At 43.5% G+C, this 26,519-nt stretch overlaps 1 protein-coding gene across 1 annotated transcript in view; it reads right to left on the bottom strand.

Annotated features, from left to right (window-relative positions):
• The window catches only part of NINL (ninein like), a 105,971-nt gene extending 84,527 nt beyond the window's left edge, over positions 1 to 21,444 (bottom strand). The window contains exon 1 of the mRNA XM_059705365.1: positions 21,225 to 21,444. The gene's annotated coding sequence lies outside the window, so the exon portion shown is untranslated. The remainder of the gene's footprint in view (positions 1 to 21,224) is intronic.
• Between the last annotated feature and the right edge of the window lie 5,075 nt (positions 21,445 to 26,519).

The raw sequence follows: 26,519 nt of genomic DNA, 5'->3' as shown, positions 1-26,519 counted from the left end.
CTCCACCCCACAAGATGGCCCTTTAAATGGGTGGCTTTGACTCCAGCCAGCTCCGCCTCTCCTTGGCAGACAGAAACCTTGCTGCCTTTCACAGCTAGATGGTGCGTGGGTGCCTGTTCCTGTCTCTGGCGCTCTGGGCTGGGAAGCCTGTTCTGGGGTCTAGGCTTCATGCTTCTCAGGGTGAACCTCCCACAGCTGAGGTATCCCTCCATGACCTTAGTCTACCACCCGTGGGAGTGGGGCTGGCCCCCCTTTGAGACTCCCCCCTTCCTACCAGTCTCGTGGTGGCTTTCTGCAGTCCTTGGTTAAAAGTCTCCTCTGCAGATAGTCTCCAGTTAGCAATCCAGAGTGATTGTTCCCCAATTTAGCTGTAACTTCTTGTCTGGTTCTGGGAGGCTTTGCAAGCAGATCCATCTACTCCATCACCATATTGACCTCCCTTAGCATATTTATTTTTAGACAAGATAGTTGATAGCATTGTTTAGATTTTCTATGTTTTTACTGATTCTTTTTATAAAATCTAGTTCTATCATCTGCCAAGATACTAGTATTAAAATTTTTAACTATGGCCCTAACTGATTTGGCTCAGTGGATAGAGCCTCAGCCTGCGGACTCAACGGTCCCGGGTTCGATTCCGGTCAAGGGCATGTACCTTGGTTGCGGGCACATACCCAGTGGGGAGTGTGCAGGAGGCAGCTGATCGATCTTTCTCTCTCATAAATGTTTCTAACTCTCTATCCCTCTCCCTTCCTCTCTGTAAAAAAATCAATAAAATATATTTTTAAAAAAAAATAAAATTTTTTAACTATGATTGATAAATTGTCTACTTCTCTCATTCTGAGAGTTTTTGCTCTGTGGCTCTATTGTTAGGCACATAAATATTTATTTACTAGGGGCCCAGTGCACAAATTCGTGTACCTTGAAAGGAACTGTTGGCTGCAAGGTTGCAGTAGGCACAGGGGCAGGTCTCAGCCCAACCTCCATGCCCCTGCCAACAGCCCTACTGTTGGGAGCCATTAGAAATATTGGCTTAGACAAAGCCATCTTAAAAACTATAAGTTTCTGGTTCCTCCAGAAACTCCTAATTACCAGAAACCACCTGTGTCTTGCAAATTGGCCAGCAGTTAAAGATAAACTACCCTCACACAGCCCGCTAAATCACACATCCCCACTGATAAACACACAGCCATACAGAGCCTGCTAAAGCACACATCTCCGCTGATAAGCACAGCCATCAGGAGCCTAATAAATCTCTAGTAATAGGTTACTGCCCATAGACCCCTTTACCCACCCCCCTTCCCTAAAACAGTATATATTCTGCCTCGGTGAGAATAAAGTGGGAGGCTTGATCAGGACTTGTCTTGCCTTCATTCTTTCGTGTCCCTTGTTTGTCTCATTCTCCTAGGGTGTCTCTTCGTTCCCCCGTTGTTGTCCCACGGGTCGGGGCACCCTACTCCCGCCACCACCACTCCTACGCACTGACGACGCCAGCCCCACTCGCATCCGCTGATGGTGTGAAGCAATTGAGGCCAGTGCCAGCAGCTGGTGCAAGCGGGGCCAATGCTGTCAGCGGGTGCAAGTAGTGGCTGCTGCCCTGATCGCCCCTCAGGAGCAGGGGGAGGTGAAGACGCCCCAAGGGGCGATTGGGGCTGGCTGCCACCACTCACACCCTCTGATGGCGCTGAGCGATTGGGGCCAGCACCAGGCACTGGCAGCGGGTGCAAGCGGGGCCAGAACTGGCAGCAGGTGCAAGCGCCTGGTGGGACCACAGCGCACGGGAGCAAAGAATTTTCAGTAACCACCAAGGCTCGCCCTGATGACAGCAACTGGCACTCCACCTTGGTCTGGCGCCCCCGCTCACCTGCTCCACCATCCCACCGCGGCCGATGCCCACCATGTTCCGCGCTCTGCTGCCTGCTGCCAATGCCCACTATGTTCTGCAAGCACCCCCTGGTGATCAGTGCACGTCATAGCGACCAGTTGTTCAGTTGTTCATTTGTCTGCCACTCGGTCTACTTATATAGTAGAGTTTTAGATAGATAGATAGATAGATAGATAGATAGATAGATAGATAGATAGACAGATGATAGATAGAGATAGAGATAGAGATAGAGAGATATAGATAGATATAGATATAGATATAGATATATAGATATATAGATATAGATATAGATATAGATATAGATATAGATATAGATATAGATATGTCTTCCTGATTAATTATCACTATGAAAAGTCTATCTCTGGTAATATTCTACTTCTAGAAGTCTTTTAATATGGCCTCTTCAGCATTCTTAGATTTATAGTATGCATGGTATGGGTTTCCCACCACTTACTTTTTTAAAAATAACAGCTTTACTAACATATAATTTACATAGCATGCAAATCACCCATAAAACATATGCATTCTAATGGTTTTGAGTATATTCACAGAGTTGGGCAACCATTACCACAAAAAATTTTAGAACAGTTTCATCACCTCAAAAGAATTCCACATTAGCAATCACTTCCTAATTCTTTCTAACTCCTTCCCACCCCCGTTAACCATAAGTAACCACTAATTCACTTTTTTCTATAGATTTGCCTATGCTAGACATTTTGCATAAATGGAATCATACTATATGTGGTCTCTTATAACCGGCCTCTTTCACTTAGAATAATGTTTTCAAGGTTCATCAGTGTGGTAGCATATATCAGTACAGTCATGCATCGCTTAATGATGGGGATATGTTCTGAGAAATACCTCCTGAGGTTAACTCATATAACTTAATGAAAGGAAGACAAACAATCCAATTTAAAAATGGACAAAGAACTAAATAGACATTTCTCCAAAGTGGACATACAGATGGCCAAGAGACAAATGAAAAAGCACTCAAAGTCACGAAGCATCAGAGAGATGCAAATTAAAACTAAAATGAAGTACCACCTCCACCTGTCAGAATGGCAGCCATCAACAAATCAACGAATGACAAGTGCTGGCGAGGATGTGGAGAAAAGGGAATAGTACACTGCTGGTGGGAATGCAGACTGGTGCTGCAGCCATTACGAAAAACAATATGGAGTTTCCTCAAAAAATTAAAAATGGAACTGCCATTTGACCAGTGATCCCACTTTTAAGAATATATCCTAAGAAGCCTAAAACACCAACCAGAAAGTATATATACATCCCTGTGTTCATAGCAGTGTTATTTACAATAGCTAAGATCTGGAAACAGCCTAAGTGCCCATCAGTAGATGAGTGGATAATAAAGCTGTGGTATATTTACACAGTGGAATACCATGAATCTGTAAAAAAAGAAGGATCTCTTAACCTTTAAGACAACATGGGACCTGGAGACTATTATGCTAAGTGAAATAAGCCAGTCAGACAAAGATAAGTATCATATTATCTCATTCATATGTGGAGCCTAATGAACAAAATAAACTGATGAACAAAATAGATCCAGAGACATAGAAGCATGGAACAGACTGTTAAATCTCAGAGGGAAGGTGGTAGGTGGGTGGGATGAGATCAACCAAAGAGCTTGTATGCATTTATATGCATAACTCCTGGACTCAGACAATAGTGTGGTGAAGGCCTGGGGTGGGGGGCAGGAGTAGGCTGAAAGGAGTCAATGGGGGAAAATAAGGGGAAATATTTTCAGCAATAAAGTATTTAAATTGTTAAAAACACATAAAATAGAATAAAAAGAAATGAATTTAGCAAAGTAGCAGGATATACAATTAATATCCAGAAATTAGTGGTATTTTTACACATCTTTAATGAATTATCAGAAGGAGAAACTAAGAAAACAATCTCATTTTCTATTGAAACAATAAACATTAAGTTATCTAGGAACAGACAACCAAGGAGGTAAAAGACCTGTCCTCCAAAAACTAGAGCATATTAAGGAAATAGAGGAAGATGAAAACAAGTGGAAACATACCAGAAAAGTGTGTTGGTGGATTGGAAGAATTAACATCATTACTACTTTTTATTAAATGTATTGGGGTGACAACATCATTAGAATGTCCATCCTACCCAAAGCAATCTACAGATTCAACACAATTCCTATTAAAATACCAATGGCATATTTCACAGGTCTAGAACAAATATTCCAAAAATTTATATGTGAGTGTTAAATGTTATCTTGGGGAAAACACTCATGAAAGCAAATGGAAAGGTTAAAAGAATTAACTTCCTCTCTCAGCCTCACCACTAGTGTAACTAACCCTGGTTCCCCTCCCCACCTCCTTTCACTCGCCACAGAGCTGTGTCCCCTAGCAGTCCTTGCAGGGTCCAGGAAGCCCACAGGGCCAGCACGTGAGGCCGTGGGGCTCTTGCTGGCTTGCTTGTCTTTTGGAAAGAGATTTCTTAGCGCCCACCAGAGAGGCACCCTGAGCTCCACCTCCGCCTCCTCTGCCCCTCGTCACAGAAAACAGGAGCACACGCGACTAGACGCTACAGCAGTGGCCCTCCCCGGGCCGCTTTTCCAGGCCCCTCACGTGCCATTGTCCCTCCCTAGACCTGGAAGTCCCCTGCCCCAAAGGAACCGAGTTGGGTGGCAGCAAGTCCCCTGCCAAGTTGTGTGAAAAACCTGCCCAGGGTTTTCAGCCAAGATCCAAGGAGTGTTCATGGACAGAACAACCAGCAGGCAGGAAGCTGGGAGGCGAGGAGGCCGGGCCAGGCTCTGTTGGTGGAATTGGGGTGCCTTCCTTCTCAGGGTGAAAGCCTTGGCCCTCCCTCCTCTACACTGGCAGGACCAGGGTGCACTCACCATATACACACCTGTGCCACCTCGTGCTGGGGAGCTTGTGGCCTCCGGAGCAGTGCACAGCCAGCCAGCTGCCACCTCGGGTACATCGGGTCCAGAGCCAATAGCATCTACACGTGTGTTCACATGTGCCCCAGAGTGAAGGGGGGTGTGCGTTTGTATGAATCCATGCATGGTGTCCTCAGTCACCTTATTCTTTCCTCTTCGATTTTTAAATTCTCTACTCCTCAGCACCCATGTGGCTATTGAGAAGAAGCCCTGGTTCCCTTCAGAAGTGTGTTTATGGCTAACCAAAACTATGCAGCCAGAGGGATCCAGTACTCAAGCAGAGTGTTTCTGGAGCACTGCCAACAGAATGCAGTGAAAAGGGGAGTTAGCCTAGGTTCCTGTTAATGGACAGGGACCGACCTGCAGAGGGTCTGCTTCCGGCTGGTCTGTAGTGTGTGGGTACTTGACATCATGTAGGGAAGATTCCGTAATACGAGCCCAGATGGTTTGAGGGTACATTTACTAAAGCTGGGGACAGTGAAACAGGGAAGGAATTAGGATAGAAGCAGCAGCAGGGAAGAGCCGAGGGGGTGCTCTGCTCTGGCTCTAGAAATGTTACAGGAAAAAACTGAGCCAAGGCAGGGCTGTTTAGCTCACTGGGAAGTCAGAGAAAGGGGGCCTTGGAGACAGGATCAGGGCTGAGCCCGGGTCAGGCTTCAGCTGCCCACTGCTCCCTGGTTGCAAGTCTCGTGAGGACCCTTACAATTTAGGAGGAAATAAAAAGTTCATGCCCTGCTCTAGAGAGAGCCCACATTGAATCTTTGTCCTGAGGGTATTTCATCCTTTCTTTTTCTGCAGGTGAGAATCTTAGGGGAAGGTTTCAGTAGAATATTCATCAGCTTTCCAGGTACATTTTTAATATGCTGGCGCATTAAAATTAGTGTACTGGGAGTTTGGGATTTTTCTTTGGTCCGTTTTATTGTTTTACTTTTATCTTAGTTCTGTCTGGCTTTCATGGGGTTTTTGTTATTTTTCCCCAACTTTATCTATCCTTGGGTTCGGCTGGCACAAATTGGGTCTTTGTTCTCCATTTTCCCAGGCCAGCGTGATTAAGCTATGTATTCTCTGGTTAGGGAGGAGAGGTATGAACCATTTGTTCTCAAGTGTCCTTGGTTGGGGAAGATAAGGTCCTACTATTCCTAAACTGGCTGCAAGCTGCCCAAATGTTTGGCCTGTTTAATTTTCTTGTCTCAGTTTCCCCATTCCGCTTGCCTAGGAATTTCCCTAGGTGGTTATTATCCTCCCACATTCCCATTGCATACACATAGCAGCAGACACCTAGAAAGTTGTTTGTTCATTTTTGAAGATTAAGCCACAGAGGCAAGACACAAGCTTGCATCTGTGTTTCTGTCAAAGAGGCTGTTTTTCTGCCAAGGTCTTCTCCAGGGTTTTACATGTTTTTAACACTGTTACTTTTTAGCAATTACCTGCAAGGTTCTATCTGTCAAGAGATATGTACAACCTTGTTCAACATAGGGAATTATCATGTAATGACTCCCACAAAGCCTGAAAACACAGGGCCAGTGTCAGGTGAGGGATCTGCACACCCAAAGAGCCTCGCTCATATGAAGGAAGCCACCACAGGGGCTCTGTGCTACTCCATACTAAGGAGCAAAGGCCCCATTGCATGTTCACTGCCATAATGTGCTTGGGTGGCTGAGGGAACAGAAGGAAGATCAGGATTAGGTTACAACACAGTCCGTTAAAGGGACTGGTGTATCTACAAATGCCACAGGAGGATCTCAGAAAGAGCTTATTTAAAAAAAAAAAAAAAAAAAAGCAAGGCCCTGACCAGTTTGGCTCAATGGATAGAGTTTCGGTCTGCAGACTGAGGGGTCCCAGGTTCGATTCCAGTCAAGGGCATGTACCTTGATTGCGGGCACACCCCCAGTTGGGAGTGTGCAGGAGGCAGCTGATCGATGTTTCTCTCTCATCGATGTTTCTAACTCTCTATCCCTCTCCCTTCCTCTTTGTAAAAAAATCAATAAAATATATTTTAAAAACAAAACAAAAACAAAAACAAAAACTGAACAAACCCTGGAGATTCCCCACTGTGGCAGTACTAAGCTGACATCTTGTTCTCTTTAGACCATCCATACGAAGATGGGAGGTGGAGCTTTGGAATAGGGTTTCTCGAGCCCATGTCTCCATGTTCTCAGGCATCAGTTTTCTATGTAAAGATAGAAAACTGTTTGATCAATAATCACCTTTCAAGCTATGCCTCAACAATTCAGTGCTGCCCTGGCTGGATGGCTGTTGACTGGAGCGTCGTCCCATACACCGAAAGGGTGCAGATTCAATTCCCAGTCAGGACACATAACTACACTGTGGGTTCGATCCCTGGCTGGGGCGCCTATGGGAGACAACCAATCGATGTTTCTCTCTCACATCTCTCTCCCTCCCTCCCTCTCTCTTCCACACTCTCCCCCTTCCTTCTTCCTCTCTCTCAAATAATTAAACATATCCTTGGGTGAGGATTGAAAACAGAAAATTCAGTGCTAGTGTTAGCAGTTATGTATTAGCTAGCACCAAGTGAGGCCAGCGGGCTCATAGGGAGCCAAGGGAGGCCTCAACCACTGGCTGTGTAGAGGTTCTTGTCACCATGCAAGAAAGGATTTGAGAGCAAGACAGAGAGATTCAGCACAGTGAGTACGCACTCAGAAGAGGAATGAGCACAGACTCATGAAGTGAGTTGCCCCAGGGAGTCTGGGTAGAGGTTTTTGGGTTTTTTTATTAACTTTGGGCAAGGACAGGGAATGGGTGGTTCATGGTCTCTGATGCTGGGGAAGGGGGCAGCTCATCTCAGTCCTTCCTCTCTGGATGGCTCTTTCTTGGGAAGGGGGGGATGGGAAAAACAGTTTCAAAACCACAATGTGGGCCAACATTGCTGTGAACTGTGGCTGAGACTGGTTTTCATCTGTCTCAATGATTTCTTAGCCCAGGATGTGGGAGGGGGGCAGCGAGGAGACAGATGTCTAGCCACAAGTCACACCACAGTGCTCTGACTAGAGGCAAACTAAAGTCATAAATGTACACTTTGAACACCAAGTGACATCATGGCCTGTGGTGCAAAGGTTTTGCCATAATCCAAAAAGAACAAGGTAGGAGATACAAACAACCATGCGGCATGCGGTGGTAAAGAGGAGTGACAGAAGCAAGGTGGCAGAGGCGGGCAGTATGGAGGCACTTGGAGGTGGTGGCAGAGATATGTCAAATCCAGAGCACTGATACCACAACAGCCATGAAATGTTCATGGGTCCTGTGGAGATTTTGTTCTGACAAAAAAACACTAATACGTTAAATTAATTCTCCCTGGATTTTAATTATTTTATAGCTTTTTATTATTTTAAATTTTATTTTTCAATTACAATTTACCTTCAATATAATTTCTATTGAATTTCAGGTGTACACCATAGTGGTTAAACACCCACATACTTTCTATCAGTGACCCCCCGATATTTCAAGTACCCACCTGGCACCATACAGTTATTTTATTCTTTAGATTCTAAATATGTGAAATCATATGGTATTTGTCTTTCTCCATCTGACTTACGTCACTCAGCATAATACCCTCTAGCTCCATCCATGTTGTCACAAATGTCTTTTTTATGGCCGAGTAATATTCCATTGTATATCCATTCACCAGCTTTTTTACCCACTTGTCTACTGGTGGGCACTTCGGTTGCTTCCTTAGCTTGGCTATTATAAATAATGTTGCAATGAACATAGGCTGCATATATTTTTTTTAGTGTTTTGGATTTCTTCAGATAAATACCCAGAAGTGGAACCGCAGTGTCATTTGGTGTTCAATTTTTTAACTTTTTTAGGAATGTCCATAATGTTATCCATAATGGCTGCACCAATTTACAAACCCACCAACAGTACATGAGGGTTCCCTTTTCTCCATATCATCGCCAATACTTGTTTGTAGATTTATTGATTGCAGCCATTCTGACAGATGTGAGGTGATATTTCATTGGAGTTTTAATTTGCTCTTCTCTGATGATTAGCAACATTGAGCATCTTTTCATGGGTCTGCTGGCCATCTATATGTCTTCTTTGGAGAAGTATCTATTTGGGTCCTCTGCCCATTTTATAATTGGATTATTTGTGTGTGTGTGTGTGTGTGTGTACGTGTGCGTGTGCGTATGAGTTCTTTATAAATTTTGGAAATTAGCCTGTTATCTGATGTATCATTGGCAAATATCTTCCTCCATTCAGTAGGTTGTCTTTTCTTTTTATTGATGGTTTCCTTTGCTGAGCTAAAACTTTTTTTTTTTTTTTAATGTGAGCTGGAAAATTATAGACACAAGAATCAAAGACAGCTTCTTTTTTTTTAAATATATTTTATTGATTTCTTACAGAGAGGAAGGGAGAGAGATAGAGAGTCAGAAACATCGATGAGAGAGAAACATCAACCAGCCACCTCCTGCACATCCCCCACCGGGGATGTGCCCGCAACCCAGGTACATGCCCTTGACCGGAATCGAACCCGGGACCTTTCAGTCGGCAGGCCAACGCTCTATCCACTGAGCCAAACCGGTTTCGGCTGAGCTAAAACTTTTTACTTTGATATAATCCCATTAACTTTTTATTTTGTTTCCCTTGCCTAAGGAGATAAATCAGGAAAAAATATTGCTAAGAGAGATGTCCGAGATTTTACTTGCTATGTTTTCTCCTAGGATTTTTATGGTATCAAGTCTTACATTTAAGTGTTTATTTTGAGCTTATTCTTACATATGGTGTAAAAAAGTGATGTAGTTTCATTTTTTTTGCATGTATCTCCCCAGTTTTTCCAATACCATTTATTGAACAGACTATCTTTACCCCACTGTATATTCTTGCCTTCTTTGTCATAGATTAATTGACAACGTAGGTATGGATTTATTTCTGAGCTCCCTATTCTATTCCATTGATCTATGTGTCTGCTTATGCCATTACCATCCTGCTTTGATTACTATAGCCTTGTAGTATCGATTGATAACAGGTAGCATGATACCTCTAAATTGGTTCTTCTTTCTCAAAACTGCTGTGGTGCCCTGGCCTATGTGGCTCAGTTGGCTGAAGCATCATCCTGTACACCAAAAGGTCCTGGGTTCAATTCCCAGTCAGTGTAGATACCTAGGTTGTGGGTTCGATCCCCAGTCGGGCCATGTATGGGAGACAACGGATTGATATTTCTCTCTTTCTCCCTTCTTCTCTTTAAAATCAGTAGACATACCCTCAAGTAAGGATTTAAAACAAAACAAAAAGAGCCCAGCCAGCATGCCTCAGTGGTTGAGCATCAACCTATGGACCAGGAGGTCACAGTTCAATTCCCGGTAAGGGCACATGCCCAGGTTGCAAGCTCAATCACTAGTGTGGGGCATGCAGGAGGCAGCTGATCAATGATTCTCTCTCATCATTGAGGTTTCTCTCTCTCCCTCTCCCTTCCTTTCTGAAATCAATAAAAATAATTTTTAATTAAAAATATTTTTTAGCCATAACCGGTTTGGCTCAGTGGATGGAGCGTCGGCCTGCGGACTGAGGGGCCCCGGGTTCGATTCCGGTCAAGGGCATGTGCCTTGGTTGCGGGCACATCTCCAGTGGGAGGTGTGCAGGAGTCAACTGATCGATGTTTCTCTCTCATCGATGTTTCTAGCTCTCTGTCTCTCTCCCTTCCTCTCTGTGAAAGATCAATAAAATATATTTTAAAATATGTATATATATTTTTTAGAAAATTGCCGTGGCTATTCATTGTTATGGTTTCATATAAAATGTAGGATTATTTGTTACAAATAGTTTCAGGGTTTTTTTGTTTCCCATGAATAACTAAATCCAAATGTTACATAAAATGTCCAGGGGCTGAGAGACTGGAGAGAGGCAAACAACTTCAGGACAGTAAGAGTTTATTAAAGCAAGGTACATACAAGGCTTGTTCTGGGCGGCACCGTAGGACGCGGATATCCTCCATGCCTTTCTTCCCTCAAGCTCTGTGCTTGCATCTCTTAAGCTGTAAAAAGGTGTGAATGATCAAAGGGGTCAGGAACAATAAGGCTCTGGTGCCAGAGTGTGTTAACATGGAGGGTGACTTGCCCCAGCGAGAGAACTAATGGGAATCTTGAGATTAGTCTTGGGCTGATAGGACCCCAGAGCTCACCAGGGGAAGAGGGTCAGGGTCAAAGGTCCGGGTTTTCCCAGATGTCAGATGCTGAATTCACTTTAATATGGAGCCACTTACGCTCCGCACAGCAGAATATGAGAAAATGTCTCTTGTAGCTCTAAACTACAGTACACCAGAAAGGCCTAATGTTACATAAGAATTTTATATTAGGAAAAAAGCAATTAACTTGAGTAGTACCCAAAGTTAAAAATCAAAACTTCAACCAAATATTCCATTATCTCAACCCACTTCTACCCATTTATTTGGAAAATACCAAGACACTGTTCGCCAGAACCATGGTTTAAGCTTTGTTTCATGTTGGCTATAAAGAAAGTAAGAGAAGCCCAGCCAGCTTGGCTCAGTGGTTGAGCATCGACCCATGAACCAGGAGGCTGCAGTTCAATTCCTGATCAAGGAACATGACCAGGTTGCGAGCTCAATCCCCAAGCGGGGAAAGGGAAGGTGGCAGCTGATCGATGATTCTCTCTCATCATTGATGTTTCTGTCTCTCCCTCTCCCTTCCTCTCTGTAATCAATAAAAATATACTTAAAAAGAAAGAAAGAATAAAGTGGCACAGCCTATAACATATATTTAGAAAACTATAAGAACAATTCACTCCTTTCTCATTATTATCCCAAATTTCCTCTGAATTCCAGACATGCAAATAGGAGCCGAAAGGCACATCACACACTGTTAGTCTTCTTAACTCTCACTATAGTATATTTAAAAGTCCACAGATTCCAAAAAGGTACTGAATATTTGGGTTTTCTACTTCTAAAGGATGAGCCCATGTGAAGATCAGTGTCAACACCAAGAACTCAATGGTACTAAAAAGCACATTCAGAATTGCCTATAATTAATCATCTTAAATGTAGATAAAATAAGGCAATCCAAGAAACTAGGCCATGGGGAAATCGCTGTGTTTTGCTATTACAGTTAGTTGAAGTCCATGCCAAACAAAATAAACTATAATAATATATTACAATCCTGGGCTGATGCAAAGTTTCCTCTGAGTCAAATGGGACTAAAAAGTACTAAAAATACTTAGGAAAGAACCATTTCCAATCTGACAGAGTGCTGTTCAAGATCTAATGAGACTTGATAAACTACGACAGAAGTTTCAGACACTGCAGTGGCTGGTGAGCCCAGGAGAATCAGGCCACCACAAGTTTTTTAAAACGTGCCTGTTCCTGGTGGTCCCTGCAAATATCAAAAGTGAAGCAACCAGATGAAGCGATGCTGTTTTTTCCCCTATATAACCCATCACCTGGAAGCCATCCAGGACCCAGGCCTTTAGCATTAGCCTCCCTGTGTCTCCAAGCAAGAATCACTTCCTAAAAATAACCCTTACTTTCTTTGCTGCAAACTCCTGTTCATGTCTTATTGGACTTTGATAGATCTCATTAGTCTGGTAACACCACCCCATCCCCCTTATGAACACCGGCACAGTTTCCTATACTCCTTCGACAAGGACATTCTGGAACCATCACTCGCTAAAAATCATGTTTCACCTGAGACAGGAAACATAGAGGAAGAGCATTTTGGTGCTGATGGAGGTAAAAATAGAAATTCAGTCTAGAATATGTTGAGTTTGAGATATCTATGAGGCTTGGCGGTGGGGATGAGCACAGGGAGCTGGATATCTGGTCTGTAGCGTAGATGTGAGCATGAGGGACAGAACATTTTTATAGATGAAGCTGCTCAAAGATCTGTCTGCCCCACCACCACCACCACCTCTTCGGACAACAAAGCCAAAGAAAATACCACATTTCATAAACCCAAGATGCCACTGATTCTAAAACAAATGACTGAAAAAGAAAAACTGCTGTCAAAATCTGACACAATGCCAAAACAGCACTAATTTTAAAATGGGTCTCATTTCATAAAGAAAGTAAGAGAATAGCCACGGCAATTCAAATTTATAGAAAAGTTGTAAGAACAGTATGAAGAATTCTTGAATACCCTTTACCCAGCTAGTTTCTCCAATTAACTGTTTTCATTTTGACCCACTTATCATGTCTATTTTATCATTTTTCTCTCCTCTTTCTCTCCCCTTCGTTCCCTCAGTTTCAGACTGTTTCAGACTTTGTGCCCTCTTATCCCTAAATACTTCAGTATGTATTTACTAAATTCAAGGACACAGTCACAGTGCAATGATCAAAATATGGCACTGATGCAATACTACTCTCTAATCTGTGGCAGGATAGTAAGAAACTAGGGAAATTCCTGGGCACGTGGAATGGGGAAACTGAGACAAGAAAGTTAAACAAGACCAAACAGTTTGGGCAGCTTGCAGCCAGCTTGTGAATTGCAAGACGTTATCTTCCCCAACCAAGGACACTTGAGAACAAATGGTTTATATCTCTCCTCCTTAACCAGAGAATACATAGCTTGAATCACCTTAGCCTGGGAAAATAGAGAACAAAGACCCAATTAATGCCATTTGTGCCAGCTGAACCCAAGGACAGATGACGTCTGGGGGACAAATAACAAAAACCCCAAAAGCATTTGGATGGTATCACTTGAGTGGGGAATGTTAGGCAGGAAAGAGAGCTGCTAGGGCAGGAGGAGGGGGAAGGGAGAAGTAGAGGGACAATTTATCTTATACACGGAACAAAGAGGTCAGCAGTCTTGGGACTTGCCAAGATAAAAGAAGAAACAAGACCAGAATTCCACTTTTGCCAATTTTATTCAACATAGTATTGGAAGTCGTAGCCACTGCAATCAGATTTTTTTAAAAAAAGCAAAGGCGAGGAACCAAGATGGCGGCATAGGTTAACACCGGAGTTTGCTGCTTTGAACAACTACTTCAAAAGTGAAACCAAAAAACGGAAGGGACATCACCCAGAACCACAGGGGCGCTGGCTGAGTGGAAGTCCTACAACTAGGAGGAAAGAGAAACGCACACGGACACTCAGAGGAGGCGCAGTGCTGAAGTCAAATTCTGAGGTGCGGAGTGCGCGGAGCGGGCTGGCGGCGGAGGGCGCGGTTGTTGTTTTCAATCGGGAGGGAGTCGCAGACTCTGAGCTCCAGATACAGGCGAGTCTTTGGGGACCCATATTCAAACGGGAGAAACGGAACTGTCTGGCTTCGGTCAGAGCGAGTGCAGCTTTCTCTCCCAGCTTTGCAGCGGGTGCTGGGACTCAGAGAGGCAGAGCCCCTGGGGACAGGACTGAGAGCCGCCATAACTGCTCTCTCCGCCCCACTCTGTTAATCCTGTGCGACCTGCCCTGCCCCGCCCAAGCCCTGCACAGAGGCATTTGCCGGATAGCCTCAGGCAAAGGCTAGATTAGCACCTCCCTAGAGGACAGAAGTTCTCTCACTGCTGACACAGCTGATTCTCATAGCCACTTGGCCTGGAGGTCAAACCCTCCCTGGAATTAGCCACAACAATCAAGATTTAACTATAAACTGCGAACAAAGACCACTAGGGGGTGCACCAAGGAAGCATAACAAAATGCGGAGACAAAGAAACAGGACAAAATTGTCAATGGAAGAAATAGAGTTCAGAACCACACTTTTAAGGTCTCTCAAGAACTGTTTAGAAGCTGCCGATAAACTTAATGAGCTCTACACGAAAACTAATAAGACCCTCGATCTTATATTGGGGAACCAACTAGAAATTAAGCATACACGGACTGAAATAACGAATATTATACAGACGCCCGACAGCAGACCAGAGGAGCGCAAGAATCAAGTCAATGATTTGAAATGCGAGGAAGCAAAAAACATCCAACCGGAAAAGCAAAATGAAAAAAGAATCCAAAAATGCGAGGATAGTGTAAGGAGCCTCTGGGACAGCTTCAAGCGTACCAACATCAGAATTATAGGGGTGCCAGAAGATGAGAGAGAGCAAGATATTGAAAACCTATTTGAAGAAATAATGACAGAAAACTTCCCCCACCTGGTGAAAGAAATGGACTTACAGGTCCAAGAAGCGCGGAGAACCCCAAACAAAAGGAATCCAAAGAGGACCACACCAAGACACATCATAATTAAAATGCCAAGAGCAAAAGATAAAGAGAGAATCTTAAAAACAGCAAGAGAAAGAAACTCAGTTACCTACAAGGGAATACCCATACGACTGTCAGCTGATTTCTCAACAGAAACTTTGCAGGCCAGAAGGGAGTGGCAAGAAATATTCAAAGTGATGAATACCAAGAACCTACAACCAAGATTACTTTATCCAGCAAAGCTATCATTCAGAACTGAAGGTCAGATAAAGAGCTTCACAGATAAGGAAAAGCTAAAGGAGTTCATCACCACCAAACCAGGATTATATGAAATGCTGAAAGGTATCCTTTAAGAAGAGGAAGAGGAAGAAAAAGGTAAAGATACAAATTATGAACAACAAATATGCATCTATCAACAAGTGAATCTAAGAATCAAGTGAATAAATAATCTGATGAACAGAATGAACTGGTGATTATAATAGAATCAGGGACATAGAAAGGGAATGGACTGACTATTCTTGGGGGGGAAAGGGGTGTGGGAGATGTGGGAAGAGACTGGACAAAAATCGTGCACCTATGGATGAGGACAGTGGGTGGGGAGTGAGGGCGGAGGGTGGGGTGGGAACTGGGAGGAGGGGAGTTATGGGGGGGAAAAAAGAGGAACAAATGTAATAATCTGAACAATAAAGATTTAATTTAAAAAAAAATAAATAAATAAATAAAAATAAAAAAAGCAAAGGCATCCAAATTTGAAAGAAGTAAAACTTATTATTTGCAGATAACATGATACCATATATAGAAACCCTAAATATTCCACAAAAACACACACACCATTAATGAATTCAGTAAAGTTGCATGACACAAAATTAATATTCAGAAGCTGGTTTCATTTTTATACACCAATAATGAACTATCAGGAAGAGAAATTAAGAAAACAATCCCATTTACAAATGCATGAAAAAGAATAAATCTAACCAAGGAGGTAAAAGACCTGTATTCAAAAAACTATAAAACACTGAAGAAAGAAACTGAAGATACAAATAAATGGAAAGATATTCCATACTCATGCAAAGGGAGAATTAACATCATCAGAGTGTCTATACTACCCAAAGCAATCTACATCTTCAATGCAAAATCAACCAAAATACCAATGGTATATTTCACAGGACTAGAAAAAATAATCTTAAAATTCATATAGATCCACAAAAGACCCCAAATAGCAAAAGCAATATTGGGAAAAAAGAACAAAGTTAATTTATTATATTATCTTATATCAAATTATACCGCAAGACTATGATAATCAAAACAGTATGGTGCTGGCATAAAAACAGACATCTAGATCAATGGAATGAAACAGAGAGCCTAGAAATAAACCCAAGCCTATATACACAATTAATCTATGACAGAGGAGGCAAGACTATACAATGGGATGAAGACAGATGCTTCAATAAAAGATGTTAGGAAAACTGGACAGACATATGCAAAATGATACTAGACCACTCCATATACAAAAAAAAAACCTCATAATGAATAAAAAAGTTAAATGGAAGACCTAAAACTATAAAACTTCTAGAAGAAAACATAGGCAGCAAACTTTTTGACATTACTCTTTGTAATATTTTTTGGATATGTATCCTTGGGCAAGGGAAACAACAAAAAATAAAAAAATGGGAGTACATCAAACTAAAATATTTTTGCACAGCAAAGGAAACTATCATCAAAATAAAAAGAAAACAAAAATAAATAAATAAATAGAAAACCTACTGAATGGGAGAATATATTCGCTAAGGGGTTAATATCCAAAATTTATAAAGAACTCATACATCTTAACACCAAAAAAAAAAAAAAAAAATCTATCCAAAAAAAAAAAAAAATCCAATTACAAAATGGGCAGAGGACCTGAATAAACACTTCTCCAAAGAGGACATACAGATGGCCAACACATATGAAAAGATGCTCAATGTCACTAATCATCAGAGAAATGCAAATTAAAACTGCAATGAGATTATCACCTCACACCTGTCAGAATGGCTATCATCAATAAATCAATACACAAAAAGTGCTGGTGAGGATATATAGAAAATAGTAACCTCATGCACTGTTGGTGGGAATGCAGACTGGTGTATCCACTATGGAAAACAGTATGGGGGTTCCTCAAAAAATTAAAAATAGAACTACCATATGACCCAGAAATTCCACTTCTGGGTATTAACCTGAAGAAATCCAAAACATTAACTCAAAAAGATATATGCACCCTTATGTTCTTGTATCCTTATTTATAACTAGAGGCCTGGTGCATGAAATCCAGGCACAGGTAGGGTCCCTAGGCCGGCGATCAGGGCCCATCAGGTTCCACGCCTCCCCGCCTCCCCGCCTCCCCACCTCCTCCTTACCTCGCTCCCCCAGTGCCCCCCCACCACAACAACTACCACAGCTGGTCACCCACCATGTTCCGCACCGCCCCCTGGTGGTCAGCAGACATCATAGCAATCGATCTCCCGTTCTCCCAGTAGAATTCCCGAGGGGACACTTTGTATGTTAGCCGTTTATATATATAGATAGCCAAGATATAGAAGTAACCTAGATGTCCATCGATAGATAAACTGATAAAGATGATATGGGACACACATACAATGGAATATTCCTCAGCCATAAAAGGAATGAAATTTTACCATTTGCAACAACATGGATAAAACCAGAAGGTATTATGCTAAGTAAAATAAGATAGAAAAAGACAAATACCCTATCATTTCACCTATATAAGGAATCTGGGGGAAAAAAAAAAAAGAACAATCAAAACAAATAAACTCATAGGTACAGAGAACAAACTGATGGTCACCAGATGGATGAGAAGTTGAGGAGGGAATGGGTGAAAAGGTGAAAGGGATCAAGAGGTGCAAATTGCCACTTATAAAAATAGTAACGGGATGTGAAGTACAGCATAAGAACATAGTCAATCATATTGCAATAGTGTCAGATGGGTACGAGACTTATTGGGGAGATCACTTCCCCAATAGTCATGTAAATATGTAATCACTATGCTGTACACCTGAAACTAATATAATACTGTATGTCAACTATACTTGAAAAATGTTTTTTTTTTAAGGTAGAGCTACAAAAGCCAAACCTCCCTCTCATTCCCCCGGTGAGTGAGACAGCTGCCACCAATCTGACACTATGCAGAAGCGGAGTGATTTCGGGCCCCCCAACTGATGTCAGCCAGGGAAACCACCCATCCTGAAGCCCTGGGTTTTCCTTCCAGGACCTCTCTATTTGTTTAATCTGAGACTAGGTATTCCATCACCGGCAGCTAAAAACATATTAACTGATGGAGACCCACAGATATAAAATTCCTTACTGGAACCTTGAAAATCTAGAAACTGTGGAGAATGATTTCCTTTCAGATCTTTAACAACAACAATAAATGATGACCATTCTGAGAAACTCCAACACACCAAAATCTTAACTTAGTAAACAAAGCAGATCCCCAATACGGCAACTGAATTAAAAGTGTTTCTCATAACACAAAAAGATTTGTCAGTTTTGCCTAATGAAATACAAAATAACAGTCAACGCACAAAAACTGGCATATGCCAAAGCCTCTCAAGTTTGAGTGCATCAGTTACCTGGAGGACTTTGGTTTATCAGACTGAGAAGCTAGAAGTCATTTTATCCCTAAAGCCTAGAGGACAATCCAGGATTGAGAGAGACAAAAAATAGGCAGCACCAGAGGCATGCTCCAACTTTTGTGAAAAGAAGATAAACATAGAGAACATGCTCCATAAGATATCTCTGCCCATGGTTCAGACAACAGTCAGAATCCTTTGGCGGGGAACTCTCACCAGGAGGCTCACCTTTATCCCAAAGATGGGGAAGCAAAAACCTTCTGCTAACCCCACCCTCCACATAGCTCCAGGTAGTCTGACCCAAAGGTTTGGCCTCTTGCTTGTGAATAACAAAATCTCTGGCCTTGAGCCTGAATTCCTAATTTGTACTTGAAACCAAGGACTAAGCTAAACCCAAATCTAGAGTGCAGTTATGGCCACTGCCATTCATTACGGAATGACCATGGAATTGGAGAACAAGGAAGGGGCCATGGCTCTGGAAATGCCTTTCCAGGCTGGAGGGCGCCATTCCCTCTAGTCAGGAGGGAGGCCAGGACACTGTGTTTTGGGTCCTTTTTCTAGACCTTTCTTGAGCCAGGGAAGAAAAGATATCAAGCAACCACCTGTTTATGGCAAAACCAAACCTAAGTGTCCAAAGTAGAAAGAATGTGATCAGAGGGACCTCTCAGATGCCCCAAGTCTCAAATGTCACACGTTTCATCTTCAAAGAAAAAATAAAATAAAAAACTAGTATACAAAGTCAACCACCATAAAAGGGCAAGATCTAAATACCTTGAATACTTATGGTTAATATACTTTACAATTCTTTTGTTACTCTATTGTCCACCACCAAGTATTCTTAAGGACTCAGAACAAAGGATGCACTAACACTAGGGTAGGGGTTTACAAATGCTGTTAGCAAATGACTGTCAGTCAGTTCACCACATCCCAGGGAAATGATTTAGGGAAAACAGTATTCCATCAAAGTTTATATAAACTCTTCATTAAAAAAAATTTAAAGCCTAACTTTTCTCTATAAAGTGTTCTCTTTCTAATCTGATGGTATTAAATGTTATCTGAAGTTCAAGGTCTTTGGAAAAGGTTATTTTCTCATTCTACAAAATGATTATCCTCTAATTTTTATTGAATACAAACTATAATTAAACACATACACCTTTGTGGCAAAGCAGCTTTGGTTTGCCAATATAGACCAGTTAGATTTATAATATTTTAAACCACTAGATGATTTGTACATCAAACAACAGGGGCACCACGGTGGTAGTCTGCTTCTCTAACTGCCTTAGCATTTCTCTTTTAATATACACATACTCTTAAATATATATAATATATATATATATATATATATATATATATATATATATATACTCTTGCACAAAGCTATTAAAACTGTGAGGCTGCTGATAGTGCTGTTTTTAATAGCCCAGTTTTAACTATCATTCATTTTTTTTAATCTTCTTCTTTTAAAAGTATTCAAAGTCCAATGTGAAAAACCTGGAATCCACAGCAAAGGCCCCTAAGAAGAAAGTCACCACCAACTACCATCAACTCATACCCTTCCCTCCGATTAACGGTGCTGGTGGTGGGGCCTCTGAGCTTCTCCAGGCCATCACAGTTCTCCCGCGGACCCCCGCCCCTGCCTCCCTGTTCCATAGCTTGGCCTAAGTCTCCTAGAGCAGACAGGAACCAAATGACCCTTCTGCACTTCCATCCTGTGCAAACACACAGACCTACAGGGAGCGCCTAACAACGCCCCGGGGCATATTTATGCGCGTGAAACATCTAAAGAGATTGAGAAGACTCCTGCAGCCTCTGTGGTGAGGAAAGGGGCGATTCTGCCAAACAACGATAGGAACACAGATAAAACGGACTCTTCCGCCCCCTGACAGTGGCTTCTTAGTTCAAATCGTTTTCCAAGTGCAAACTCCTAACACAAGAAAAGGAAACAGGTACATCCTAAAAAGTTGTTCTATGGTGGAACGCAATCTTATTTACAGGAGATGATTCTATCGAATAATTCGACTTGTCTGAGGATTGGAGGTGACCCGGGGAGCCTGAAGGATTGGAGTTGGCAGGGGCAGGATGGGCAAAGGAGGACCTGGTCACCGGCGGCGGCGCATCTGGGGGGCAAAGAGGCTGCAGTCACCCTCCTAGGCCACGGCTCTCCCGCGTCTCTCCCCAGTCGGCCGCCCTCCACGCTCCCCGTGAAAACACCGGCTCCGCCCCATCCCCATCCCGGATCGCACGCCGGGAGTTGAACGCCCGCTTCAGCAAAGCAGCCGGGACGCTGCAAACGCTGCTCAAAGGGGCACCGACACTTGGGAAAGGCCGAAGGGTAGGACCCGGCTCAGAAAGGCTGGCCAAGCAGCCGCCTCCCGCAGGACCACCCCGGCCCTCGGCGGCGACGGGAAACGCGGGGCGCCAGGTCACCCTGACCGAGCCTGCAGCCCCCAAACCCGCAGCGAGGGGAAGACGCGGACCGCACGCAGCCGCAGCCCCCGAGCGCCGCGGCGAGGGACGCGGGGCAGGAGAACCGCAGGTTTTCACCCGTCTCCGCTCCGTCCAGGGTCGCGGGCGCCTACACTTGCGTCCCACCTGCTGACTTCCAGGCTCCGCGGCCCCCACAGAGGAGCGCCCGGTCCCTGCCGGCACCCCGGTCCCGGCCCGCACGTGCGCTCCGCAGGCCGCCCCGACCCCGCTCACCTGGGCAGCGGGGGACGCACCGTCTCCGCCCGCGCGCGGGTCCCAGGGACGCGGCCCAAGGGCACTGGGCAGGCGCGCGGCTCCCACCCGCGTCCGCCCGCCGCTCTTTGTGTCAGAAGGTCCCGACGCTGCGCTTCTCCGGGCCGCCGGGCGCCGCCCCCTGGTCCTCGGCGCCGGGACCGCAGGCCAAACCAGGAGCCGGGCGGAGCGGGGAGCGGGGAGCGGGCCAGGCGGGGCGGGACCGGAAGTGCGCGGGGCGGGGCGGGCCGATTAGTCCCCGGGGACCGGGTATGGCGTGTGCGGCGGTGTGTGTTGCTGCCAGTGTGGACCAAGGCGTCTCCACTGCCTCTGGGGTATTTCTGCAAAGTGCAGCCTCAGGTGTGAGCCGCTCGCCGACCTCGCTGATCCCCGTGGGATTTGTTTCTTGGTCCAGCATCCTCTTCTGGAAACAACTGGAGGCCGACAAGGCAATAGCAATAACTCAGATCATAGTTGATTTTTTTACAGAGAGGAAGGGAGAGGGATAGAGAATTAGAAACATCGATGAGAGAGAAACATCGATCAGCTGCCTCCTGCACGTCTCCTACTGGGGATGTGCCCGCAACCAAGGTACATGCCCTTGACCGGAATCGAACCTGGGACCCTTGAGTCTGCAGACTGACGCTCGAGTCTAGCCCCTGAGCCAAACCGGTTAGGGCCAGTCAAGAAATTTTTATTAAATATCCACTCATTGCCAGAAATTGTCCTAGGGGCCGAGAATACAGCAGTCACAACTGGGGATCGGGAGGACAGGGGCAACAACAAAATCCCTGCCCCTTTGGAATTCACAGCTGGAAAACAATTTAAAAACTTAAATATTATAAATGTTAGGTAGTTACAAATGCTAAAGTGGAGCAATGTGAGCGACAGGGACAGAGCGTACAGGAGGTTGGCCAGGGAAGGTCAGTGGGGAGGTGACATTTTAAGTGAAGGCCAAAAGGAAGTCAGGGAAAGAGACAGGCAGACATGTGTGGGAGCAGATTGCTGAGGCCCTGAGGCTAGAGGATGCCCAGGATGTTTCAATGTGATGGGAAGAGTACACGTGGGAAGTATGGTATGTGAGGTCACAGAGAAGTTAGAGATGGACTGAAAGGTATGTAGGGCCCCGTTGCCCCTTGTAAAGGCATGGTTTCTACTCGAGGGTATTTAGCAAAGGGAACTTATGGTCTGATATGACAAAAACACATGGCTTCTGTGTGAACATGAGTATTGTCCAGCCTGAGAAAGAAGATATCTACTAAGAAGGACCCCTGGTGGCTAACTTGGCTCAAATTAAAAACAGAGCCTAACAGCTATTTCTGAACGGGGGTCTCTCATAAGCCAAGCTTCAGCGAGAAGCCTGCACTAGGCTGCCTGCCTCCTACACCTAGCTGCTTGCCTCCGGCACCGAACTGGCCTGACCGCACTGTGTTCCTGCCATCAAAGCCAACCCTTACAAAGTACTCCTGGAACTGTATTTCAGCCAACAGGACTGAGACTTTCCCTGTCTAGTCAGAGGTGTGCATCTCCAGATGCTACTCCATTCAAACAATCAGAGCTGCTCCATTCTAACCAATCAGGACAGTGTTTTCTGGACCAATGGAGCCAAGAGGATTTAAGAGTCCTCATTTGCATGAGGATAGAACAATCAGACCAAGGGTGGGGTCTTATCTCTGTACTAAAGGCCTGGTACATGAATTCAAGCAAGAGTGGGGTCCAGCTGCCCTGCCCCAATGGGGGCTGATGCGGGCCAGGACAATGGGGGGTGGGAGGGAGTGGAGCCTTGCCTCAGAGCCACTTGCACCAAGGCTGCCATACAACAGTGCTGTTCTACAGTCATGCCGCTTCATAATTAAGCTGAAACGCTATTGAGCTGTTCCACAGCCATGCTGTTCTCATAGCTGTGCTGTATCACAACTGAGCTGCTTGCACTGAAAAAAATTTTCTTCACCACTCTCCAAATTGGTGATTCCTGTTGGCATTGAGTTGGCACCAATGACCATCTGTTGACAGTAGGAGAAAGAAGACAGAGGCAGAAGGAGACCATTAAGAATAGCATGCTTGCCCTGGCCGGTTTGGCTCAGTGGATAGAGCATCGGCCTGCGGACTGAAGGGTCCCAGGTTCGATTCCGGTCAAGGGCATGTACCTTGGTTGCGGGCACATCCCCAGTGGGGAGTGTGCAGGGGGCAGCTGATCGATGTTTCTCTCTCATCGATGTTTCTAACTCTCTATCTCTCTCCCTTCCTCTCTGTAAAAAATCAATAAAATATATATATTTTTAAAAAGACTGGCATGCCTAAAGGACAATAACATTTTTCACAGAAGTAGAACAAAAATTCCTAAAATTTGTAAGGTAACACAAAGGACCCCACATAGGCAAAAAATTCTGAGACAAAAAACACAAAGCCAGAGGCATCACTCTCCCCAATTTCAAACTTTATTCCAAAGTAATCAAAACAATATAGTATTGGCAAAGAAATAGACACAAAGACCAATGGAAGAGAATTGAGAACCCAGAACTAAACTGATAGACATATGGACAACTAATTTATGACAAAGGAGCCCAGAACATACAATGGAGAAAGAAAATTCTCTTCAATAAATTGTGTTGGGAAAACTAGAATGCTACATACAGCCCTAGCTGGTTTGGCTTAGTGGACAGAGTGTCGGCCTGTTGACTACAGGGTCCCTGGTTCAATTCCGGTCAAGGACACATGCCCAGGGTTGCGGGCTCGATCCCCGGGGGCTTGCAGGAGGCAGCCAATCAATTGATGTTTCTATCTCTCTTTCCCTCTCCCTTCCTCTCTGATATCAATAAAAAAAAATTTTTGAAGAATGTTACATACAAAAGAATAAAACTAGACCACTATCTTATACCATATTCAAAAAATTAACTCAAAATGAATTAAAGACTTGAATGTAAGCTCCAAAAAAATAAAATTCATAGATGAAAACATAAGCACTAAGCTTCTAGACTTTGGTCTCAGTGGTGTTCTTGTGAATTTAACTCAAAATGAGAGAAAAACAAAAATAAACAAATGGAGCTACATGAAACTAAAAACCTTCTGCACAGCAAAGGAAACCATCAAGAAAACAAAAAGGCAACCACCTGAATGGGAGAATATATTTGCCAATGATACTTCCAATAATATCCAAAATATATAAAGAACTCACAACTCCGGCCCGAACCAATATGCTCAATTAATATTTGACAAAGGAGGCAAGAACATACAATGGAGTCAAGATAGTCTCTTCAATAAATGGTGTTGGGAAAACTGGACAGATATATGCAAGAAAATGAAACTAGACCACCAACTTACACCATACACAAAAATAAACTCAAAATGGATAAAGATTTTAAATGTACAACGGGAAACCATAAAAATTCTAGAAGAATCCAAAGGCAATAAAATCTCAGACATATGCCGAAGCAATTTCTTCACTGATACAGCTCCTAGGGCACTTGAAACTAAAGAAAAAATGAACAAATGGGACTACATCAAAATAAAAAGCTTCTGCACAGCAAAAGAAACCATCAACAAAACAAGAAAACCCACTGCGTGCGAAAACATATTTGCCAATGTCATATCTGATAAGGGCCTAATCTCCAAAATTTATAGGGAACTCATACAACTTTAACAAAAGGAAGATAAACAATCCAATCAAAAACTGGGCAAAGGATCTAAATAGACACCTTTCAAAAGAGGACATTTAGAAAGCCAGGAGACATATGAAAACATGCTCAAAGTCACTAATCATCCGAGAGATGCAAATCAAAACAACAATGAGGTACCATCTCACACCTGTCAGACTGGCTATCATCAACAAATCAACAAACAACAAGTGCTGGAGAGGATGTGGAGAAAAAGGAACACTCGTGCACTGCTGGTGGGAATGCAGACTGGTGCAGCCACTATGGAAGACAGTATGGAGTTTCCTCAAAAAACTAAAAATGGAACTCCCATTTGACCCGGTGATCCCTCTTCTAGGAATATATCCCAAGAAACCAGAAACACCAATCAGAAAGGATATATGCACCCCTATGTTCATAGCAGCACAATTCACCATAGCTAAGATCTGGAAACAGCCTAAGTGCCCATCAGTAGATGAATGGATTAGAAAACTGTGGTACATCGACACGATGGAATACTATGCTGCTGTAAAAAAGAAGGAACTCTTACCATTTGCAACGGCATGGATGGAACTGGAGAGCATATGCTAAGTGAAATAAGCCAGTCAATGAAGGAAAAATACCACATGATCTCACTCATTCATGGATAATAAAGACCATTATAAACTTTTGAACAATAATAGATACAGAGGCAGAGCTGCCTCAAACAGATTGTCAAACTGCAGCGAGAAGGCCGGGGAGGGTTGGGGGGCAGGAGGGGGGGTAAGAGATCAACCGAAGGACTTGTATGCATGCATATAAGCATAACCAATGGACTTAAGACACTGGGGGGTAGGGGAGGCCAGGGGATTGTCAAGGGCGGGGGAAAAGAAAAGGACACATATGTAATACCCTTTGTAATACTTTAAGCAATAAAATAAATTAAAAAAAGGAAAGAACTCACAACTCAACAACAAAAAGTAAGTTTTAAAAAAAATGGCCCTAATCGGTTTGGCTCAGTGGATAGAAAGGTCCCAGGTTCGATTCCGGTCAAGGGCATGTGCCTTGGTTGCGAGCACATCCCCAGTGGGAGGTGTGTAGGAGGCAGCTGGTCAATGTTTCTCTCTCATTGATGTTTCTAACTCTCTATCCCTCTCCCTTCCTCTCTGTAAAAAAAATCAATAAAATATATATATTTTTAAAAATGGACAGAGGATCTGCCCATTTTTTACTTGGATAGTTTGAGTTGTAGGAGTTCCTTATATATTTTGGAAATTAACCCCTTATCAGATGTATCATTGGCAAATATGTTCTCCTATACAGTGGGCTTTCTTTGCATTAAATCAAAATAGCCTGGTACTGGCCCAAGAATAGACATATAGATCAATGGAACAGAACAGAGAACCCAGAAATTGACCCAAGCCATTACACTCAATTAATATTTAACAAAGGAGGCAAGAGCATACAGTGAAATACAGATAGTCTCTTTAATAAATGGTGTTGGGAAAATTGAACAGATACATGCAAAAAAAATGAAACTAGACCACCAACTTACACTATACACAAGAATAAACTCAAAAGGGATAAAGGACTTAAATGTAAGTTAGGAAACCATAAAAATTTTAGAAGAAACCATAGACAGCAAAATCTCAGCCATCTCTCGTAG

This window comes from Myotis daubentonii, chromosome 8 (genome assembly GCF_963259705.1).
Source record: "Myotis daubentonii chromosome 8, mMyoDau2.1, whole genome shotgun sequence".
In the NCBI taxonomy this organism is placed as follows: domain Eukaryota; kingdom Metazoa; phylum Chordata; class Mammalia; order Chiroptera; family Vespertilionidae; genus Myotis; species Myotis daubentonii.
This window is presented reverse-complemented; position numbering and strand designations above follow the sequence as displayed.